The sequence below is a fragment of the Schistocerca piceifrons genome, chromosome 8, assembly GCF_021461385.2.
Source record: "Schistocerca piceifrons isolate TAMUIC-IGC-003096 chromosome 8, iqSchPice1.1, whole genome shotgun sequence".
Taxonomy (NCBI): domain Eukaryota; kingdom Metazoa; phylum Arthropoda; class Insecta; order Orthoptera; family Acrididae; genus Schistocerca; species Schistocerca piceifrons.
In genome coordinates this window covers 175,043,270-175,050,358 of record NC_060145.1, presented here as the reverse complement: position 1 = coordinate 175,050,358, position 7,089 = coordinate 175,043,270, and the positions used below count along the sequence as shown (strand labels likewise).

Below are 7,089 nucleotides of genomic sequence, written 5' to 3'. Positions count from 1 at the left end.
GAATATGCCTCTGAGAGAGTGTAAAGATGAGTGTGGGACTCAGAGAGGTAGCAAAACTTAATGGACTATGCACAAGTGCGTCTGAATCAGAACATTAGCAGACAAGTTTAGTATAAACTATGTATTCTGTCGCTGACATGGATATACTCAGCTGCTCACTCACTTCATACTGGAGGAAATTTAGTAACTGCACCGCAAGAAGAGGTGCCAGAGATACTGAGGTGAAGCTCCTTAAAATAAAAAATAAAAAATCTCATGAAGAGACTCACATAGGGACCTTTCACCGTATCACTAGTAACTATCGCAAAGCGCATCTTACACCATCCACAGAGCAACTACGACTTTTGTTGGGGTGTAAATTCAAGCGCTGTCACGCCAGTCGGGAACGAGAGAGCGGAGAGGGCTGGAAAGAAGACGTCAGCCACTCTCACGCTGACTGACCCCTCCTTTCCAGGACGACAACGCTACAGCAGCGGTCTCTATTTGAACATAAGCACCGCGCCCAACTGGCCGCGACCCGGTTCAAGAACAGCGTTTAGACTAGTCATTTCGCGCCTACTATGTAGCATTTTCTATACTGAAGAAATTTGCTTATTTTGTCTGCCGCCTTGCGCTTGCGTCACATCTGTGTAAATACAAATTTAAGTATTGTAATCATTTCCTTTTGTAATAAAATTCATTAATACGATTTGTTTGAATGTTCTATAGCGATCCGAGGAAGCAGGTTTCATAGGCACCCCATATCGACTAGGCAGGATTCAACAACTTCTTCCAGGGTTTCACACTGAAAGCGCATATCACAGAGTTATACGCTGATCAGTTAGAACATCATGACCACCGACCTACTATCGATATAAACCCACCCTGGCGACAGCAGAGTCACCTGGCGGGGACTGACTCCTAGTCAGACACTCGCACTGTGCATGTAGTATCAGGGACCCGCGTCCGTCTTTAGAATGGGGAAGGCGCGCAATCTGTCTGATATGACCGACGGCAGATTGTGATTGCCCGAAGGATCGGCACGAGCATTTCGGAAACTGCACGACTTGGTGAGTGTCTTAAACACGTGACGAAATCAAAGTGAAACCACATCCTGACTTTGTGGGTTTGGCCAGCAACCCGTCACTACAGCCGCACGGGATTAGCCGAGCGGTCTTGGGCGCTGCAGTCATGGACATTGCGGCCGGTCCCTGCGGAGGTTCGAGTCCTTCCTCGGGCATGGGTGTATGTGTGTTTGTCCTTAGGATGATTTAGGTTAAGTAGTATGTAAACTTAGGGATTGATGACCTTAGCATTTAAGTCCCATAAGATTTCACATACATTTGAACATTTGAACCCTCATTACAGACGTCGGACGTCGTAGGCTGGGCAGACTAGTAAAACAGGGCAGGAGGTGAACTGTGGTCGAACTAACTTCAGACTTAATTGCTGGGCAGAGTACGAATGTGTCAGAATACACAGCGCACCGAACACTCCTAACGATGGGCCTCCGCAGCCGACAACCCATACATGTGCCAATATTAACACCACGACATCGGCAACTACGACTGAAATGCACACTTGACCATCGGCACTGGACGCTGACGCCGTGGCTCAGCGTTGCATGGTCTGATGATTAGCGATACCTCCTTCACCCTGCCGACGGGAGGGAACGAACCTTCGTCTTCCAGGAGAATAGCTCCTTGACACCTTTTTTCCGGGAAGGAGGCAAGCTGGCGGCTCTCCATTGTGCTATGGGGAACATTCACAAGGATATCCATGGGTCCGGTGGAGTTTGTGCAAGGATCAATGACGACCAAGGAGTGTCGTACACTGCTTGCAGACCACGTACGCCCTTTCGTGATCATATTTCCCGACGGCAGTGGCATTTTTTGGCAAGGTGATGCGCTATGTGACAAGGCCACCAGTGTGATGGAGTGGTTCGAGGAACACAGTGGAGAGTTCTAGTTCATGTGCTGGCCCCCAACTCGCCAGATATGACATCAATGGAACACACATTTCTGGAGTATGATTGAACGTAGCGTCAGACTCGTCTGTTCCCTCCCCGAAATTTACGGAAATTAGGTGACTTGTGTGTGTAGATGTGATGTTAACTCCATCCAGCGACCTACCAAGGCCTCAATTCGTCTATGCCACCACTCATTGGCGAAGTTATTTGTGCCAAAGGTTGACACTGGACATTAGGTAGATGGTCATAATGGTCTGTCTGATTAGTGTAAATCAGCGCTGGTAATACGTCTTAAACGTAAACGTTTCTACTCAGGCACACCAGGATCATAGTTCTGAAAAATTTTGTTTTACTTATCAGATCATTTCAGGTCATTTCTGTTCTGTTCTTTATTTCATTTTCCAGTCATTCTATCGCTATGTATAGCGGTTATAAAAACAAAAAGTGAGCCATTCTGTTTTGTTACATCATTGTTAAATTGTATAGATTTTCCGTTCAATATGTTTACTATACTTTGGTTTAGTCTTATTTTATCGTAGTTTCGGGAACAACATTAATTTTTTTTCTATTGCTGTCTTATAGTTGTTTTTAAGTTCATTTGTCTAGAAGAAAACTGTACAGTGGGGTAAATTAACCGTAAATGGTTCAGGCATATTGAATTACAATCGGTTGATTTTTTAGAGATCTGAAAACTTGCTTTAGGAATGCACTGAAAGGGTTTGGTTACATGAATCTTTCCTATGTATATTACTTAGGATGAAACCATTACAACCCTAAATAATTTTTTGTACAGTTGTTTGTTACTTTTGCCTTGTTTGTTACTTGGAAAAGCATATAAGAAGAAAAATCAGTTTTTACCTTTCTAGTTTGAAAAAAAAAAAAAATGCACCGCAACCTATTTGTGACGCTAACCGCTATAGAGAGCAAAACATAAGTTTCTGTGCTGAGTTAAATACATTAAACATGAGTACAAATTGAACCTTCCTCGCAGATTTAAACTGTGTGCCGGCTGAGACTCGAACTCGGGACTTTTGTCTTTCACGGGCAAGTGCTCTACCATCTGAGCTACCCAAACACGACTGCCCACCCACCCCCTTTTCCCCTTCGCACCCGTCATTACAGCTTCACTTTCGCCAGTACGTCGTCTCCTACCTTCCAAACTTCACAGAAGCTCTTCTGCAATGCTGCAGAACTAGCTGTTCTGGAAGAAAGGATATTGCGGAGACATGGATTGCCACAGTCTGGGGGGTGTTTACAGAATGAAATTTTCACTGTGCAGCGGAGTGTGCGCTGGTATGAAACTTCTTGTAATCTGTACGAAAGCTATACACAAAAGTTTAGAATCTTAGTCAGTAGGTTTAGTTATTTATTTTCCTATACCCCAAGAACATTAAGTTGTGGGTGTGGGGAAATACAGATGGTTTAAATGGCTCTGAGCACTATGAGACTTAACTTCTGAGGTCATCAGTCCCCTAGAACTCAGAACTACTTAAACCTAACTAACCTAAGGACATCACACACATCCATGCCCGAGGCAGGATTCGAACCTGCGACCATAGCGGTCGCGCGGATCCAGACTGTGGCGCCTAGAACCGCTCGGCCACACCGGCCGGCGGGGGAAATACACTTCCTGTACCAGTGTCTTACGCTCCTCCTCTTGTCCCAGTTGTGTGCGCCAAATATTAACAGGGTACCGCGATCTGCTACAGCATCACGTGCCTGGCGTCGCCAGTACTGCACTTGCTGCCTTGTCCCCATTCCTGACATTACTACCGTTTTTGGATTACTAGCCAATAATTCTGCACACTATCCAAACAGTTCCTATTGACACTATCGAGCTTTTCAATTTTGTGTGAAGGCTTGTGAAAATAAGGCCGCAGCTCAGAAGTTTCTGTAATGTGAAAAGTGGGTTAATGATGTCACGTTGGCACAAAATTTCTCCCTAATTCTGCCCAAAGCTACCGAGGACGTGTCACGCGATGGGAAAGTCGGCACTGCTCCTCCTATCTACATTTCACCCCCTCTTTTAACGCCTCTGCTGTGGAGATCAGAACATTCCAGAGACACCACCATTAGGAATCAGCACGGTAAGGCTTCAGGAGGTGGCATGAAAGGCGTCAATGAAATTATCCCTTTTTCTGGGTCGTTGATTCCCATGCATTTAGCGGTTGGAAACGACGACAGCGACATCGATGAGCAAATGGACGACGTTTTTGACAAACTTTGATACTGATGGCTCTCTCGGACGTATCAACTATTGCCTAAGGGCATCGTAGGAATTGCAGTCTCAAGAACACGATCGCAATAAATACTTTGGAGAGCTGTGCGACCACGTTTTTTTCTCTCGTGTATAGGCTGGAACGACTAGGAACTGCTAAAAATCGTTCGACGAAATCTGAATGTGTCCAAAGAATCAGAATGTGTCAAAGGTTGCTTATTCTTTTTTCAGTCACCTGTTTAATGTTCTCCTTTGAAGTGATAATGCAGGGACGAAATACTGACACATTAGTGAATAAAATGGCGAAGGATCTCTCTAATAGCCCCCATTTAGGGAGAACCCTCGGTGGCACATGTCCACATTTATTGAGAATTTTAAAAGCGTGCCTTTACAGAGACAACGTCCAAAGTAGCCTGAGGCACCTGCAAGTATGCTACCACGTGACACTCCTGCAATTCCAGTTGTGTGCCTGCAGGCGCCTCAGACTACTTCACAGTTTGTCTCTCCGCACGTGTATTTTTAAAATTCTCAATAAATGTGGGTGGGTGCCACAAAGTGTGGGCCTTGCCGTTTTATTCACACATGTGTCGGATCACGTCACAGGAGAACGCAAAACAGGAGAGCTGTAAAAGCAAAAGCACCATTTTTTCGTTCAGATCACGTTCAGATTTAATCGAAAGGCCCCTAATCGTTCAAACTGTAAAGGAAATCAAAATTTTCTGCCGCGCTGAGATCTACTGGAGTGCGATCACTTTTAATGTGGATTCAGCCCCGCAATGTCCCTAGAGAAGGGTTGAAACTCCCGAGGGTGTCAGCAGTAGCTCATCGCGCCGAACTGGGTTTTTGAGCTCAAACTCTGTGAGAATCAACTTCGCAGGGAAAGGGGTGGTTTCACTGACTCCATTTATACCAATCCCTGAAACCTTTCGTGCCGAATATTAGCGGTGCGGTGTCTGGTGTGTTTTCCTTGGCCACTCTTAATAAAACCGTGTGACATCAACACTGAGCGTGGGTGGTTCTGGTCTCCATTTCAGAGACTTCAAAAGAAGGGGTGAAATGTGGGTAAGTGGGGCCGCGACGAATTTCTCATGGTGCGACACGTCCACGGTAGCATTGGACAGAATTGTGGTGTAATGTGGGGCCAATGTAACATCACTAACTGTACTGTGACCTTTTTTTCTTATTCGTCGATACCTTGTTGTTTGAAACGTTATCGAGCCCGAGGGTGGCGTCCAGGGCGCTTCGAGTTTGCCCTGTTACAGAGGAGGATCGTACACACCTTTAAGCACTCTAAATTCTTAAATTCGGTGAATATTCACTCTAAATATTGAAAATAACATATTTGTTATCCCTGGAGACCGCTAGATAGGCAATCTGTAACTGTTACCACGTTCACTTGATCATATGGATCACTTCAATTAATTTTGTTGTCGCATCATTGGAGATAGGCAATGGCCTTGCTGCAGTGGATACACCGGTTCCCGTGAGATCACCGAAGTTAAGCACTGTCGGACGTGGTCGGCACTTGGATGGGTGACCATTCAGGCCGCCATGCGCTGTTGCCATTTTTCGGGGTGCACTCAAATGGCTCTGAGCAGTATGCGACTTAACTTCTGAGGTCATCAGTCGCCTAGAACTTAGAACTAATTAAACCTAACCAACCTAAGGACTTCACACACATCCATGCCCGAGGCAGGATTCGAACCTGCGACCGGAGCGGTCGCTCGGATCCAGACTGTAGCGCCCAGAACCGCATGGCCACTCCGGCCGGCGGGTGCACTCAGCCTCATGATGCCACTTGAGGAGCTACTCGACCGAATAGTAGCGGCTTGGGTCAAGAATACCATCATAACGACCGGAAGAGCGGTGTGCTGACCCCTCGCCCCTCCTATCAGCATCTTCAACTGAGGATGACACGGCGGTCGGATGGTCCCGGTAGGCCACTCGTGGCCTGACGACGGAGCGATCATTGGAGATAAGTAATTACCATCTTTACAGTTGACCTTCAGTAACCAAGTTAGCCACATTTTCAATTTGAATACAAAATAAAATTATATCCTAACGTGCTTTTTATTCTAAAAAGGAGACTGCAGTCTTCCTTTTTTTTCTCCATAGAAATGGTCGGCATGGAGGCACGAAGCTAAGCACACTAGTGATCATACGCCTAATAAAAATCTTTAAGTTACTAAGGAAAGATGCCACAGCAAAACGTTGTATCATCGGAAAGCTTTACAGCGTGATAACGACTTCCTAGGTTCTTACAAATACTGAGAGATGTTCGTTGAAAGTCAAGTGGACATACACAGAATGAAAAACGCAAAAAGAAACCAAAAAATTTTTCATTATCTTTGGAAACTTTATGTATCTATGAAGGCTCTGTTTCCTTAAAAGGCCCCCGACTATCAAATAAAGGTAACATTAAAAAAGAAGTGGTGAAATTTAGTGTTGAGGAATGTCGAGGTACTGATTTAATGGCGCAATACTGCTCTGATAGGAAATGAAGTACGTTTCTTATTGTAATCGTAGAAAATGTTTTGACTGAATGCTGTGGAGAAGGAATTGCTTCGCTAATTTGACACATTATCCATTAAAACGACTTCTACAATAGGGGAAAGTGGGGTAAGATTTTGAACCGGATGGGAATGAATTAAAAGGTAAGTATTCGATGTGGAGTGCCTTGAAGTACAACGTAACTAAAACTGCCCCATCCCTTCCAACAGAGGAAGGCGAAGGTGCTAATCCTAGCCTTTTCCTTGTACTAACAATGCGACACCTTGTGACACGAAGTAATTGCGGTAAGAAACGAAGCTTTGTTACACGAACCTCAGAAACAGACTGCCATTTGCAGGACAACAGTTAATTAAGCGCATCAGACGCGGAAGTCTTCTTACTGTGCCAGAGCGATGTCGAAAGCACGCTCGCT

At 45.2% G+C, this 7,089-nt stretch overlaps 1 pseudogene; it reads left to right on the top strand.

The window, feature by feature from the left end:
• Positions 1 to 5,613: 5,613 nt before the first annotated feature.
• On the top strand, positions 5,614 to 5,731 carry LOC124712673 (annotated as a pseudogene).
• The last annotated feature ends 1,358 nt before the right edge of the window (positions 5,732 to 7,089 follow it).